Source organism: Egretta garzetta, unplaced genomic scaffold (assembly GCF_000687185.1).
Source record: "Egretta garzetta isolate BGI_Z169 unplaced genomic scaffold, ASM68718v1 scaffold214, whole genome shotgun sequence".
Taxonomy (NCBI): Eukaryota; Metazoa; Chordata; class Aves; order Pelecaniformes; family Ardeidae; genus Egretta; species Egretta garzetta.
Genome location: NW_009259491.1, coordinates 417,735 through 419,243, shown reverse-complemented (window position 1 = coordinate 419,243; position 1,509 = coordinate 417,735). Strand labels below are relative to the sequence as shown.

Sequence of the window (1,509 nt, the reverse complement as noted above, 5' to 3'; positions counted from 1 at the left end):
GCAGAATCACAGAAGGGTTGAGGTTGGCAGGGATCCCTGGAGGTCCAACCCCCCTGCTCGAGCAGGGTCCCCCCGAGCCAGTTGCCCAGGGCCATGTCCAGACAGCTTTGGAATATCTCCGAGGAGGGAGACTCCACAGCCTGTGCTGGTGCTCAGTCACCCTCACAGCAAAGAAGTGTTTCCTTCTGCTCAGACAGTACCTCCTGTGTTTCCGTGCATGCCCGTGGCCTCCAGTCCTGTCACTGGGCACCACTGAGAAGAGTCTGGCTCTGTCCTCTTCGTACCCACCCTTCAGGTATTTATACGCATTGATGAGATCCCTCCTGAGCCTTCTCTTCTCTTGGCTGAACAGTCCCAGCTCTCTCAGTGTTTCCTCATAGGAGAGATGCTCCAGTCCCTTCATTGTCTTAGTGGCCCTTTGTTGCATTCTCCAGCATGTCAGCATCTCTCTCATAGTGGGGAGCCCAGCACTGGACACGGCACTCCAGCTGTGGCCTCACCAGTGCTGAATAGAGGGAAGGATCGGGTCCCTTGACCTGCAGCCCAGGATGCTGCTAGTCCCTTTTCCATGAGGGTGCGTTGCTGGCTCATGTCTGTCTACCAGGACCCTGAGGGCCTTTTCTGCAAAGCTGTGCTGGCACAATGGCTTGTTCCTCCCCAGGGTCAGGGCTTTGCACTTCCTCTCGTTGAAGTTCATGAGGTTCCTGTCAGCCCCTTTCTCCTGCCTTTCGAGGTCCCTTTGGTCTATCAGCCACTCATCCCAGTTTGGTGTCATCAGCAAATTTGTTGCAGATATGCTCTGCCCCATCATCCAGATCATTAATGAAGGGCTCTGCAGAGGGACCTGGACAGGCTGGATCCATGGGCCCAGGCCAACTGTATGAGGTTCAACAAGGCCAAGTGCTGGGTCCTGCACTTTGGTCACAACAACCCCAGGCAATGCTACAGGCTTGGGGAAGAGTGGCTGGAAAGCTGCCTGGTGGAAAAAGACCTGGGGGTGCTGGTCGACAGCTGGCTGAATATGAGCCAGCAGTGTGCCCAGATGGCCAAGAAGGCCAATGGCATCCTGGCTTGTATGAGGAACAGTGTGGCCAGCAGGAGTAGGGAAGTGATCGTGCCCCTGTACTCGGCATTGGTGAGGCCGTCCCTCAAATACGGTGTTCAGTTTTGGGCCCCTCACTACAAGAAAGAGGTTGCATTGCTGGAACTTGTCCAGAGGAGAGTCCAGAGGTGAGGGGTCTAGAGCACAAGTCTTATGAGGAGCGGCTGAGGGGAGACCTTATCGCCATCTACAACTGCCTGAAAGGAGGCTGTAGTGAGGTGGGGGTTGGCCTCTTCTCCCTGGTAATGGACGATAGGACGAGGGGGAATGGTTTGAAGTTGCGCCAGGGCAGGTTTAGGCTAGACATTAGGAAAAAATTCTTGACCGAAAGGGTTGTCAGGCTCTGGAATGGGCTGCCCAGGGAGGTGGTCAAGTCCCCATCCCTGGAGGTATTTAAAAGAAGGACA

At 55.2% G+C, this 1,509-nt stretch overlaps 1 protein-coding gene across 1 annotated transcript in view; it reads left to right on the top strand.

The window, feature by feature from the left end:
* OSER1 (oxidative stress responsive serine rich 1) overlaps positions 1-1,509 on the top strand; it is a 7,358-nt gene that overhangs the window by 1,132 nt on the left and 4,717 nt on the right. The gene's annotated exons all lie outside the window — the stretch shown is intronic.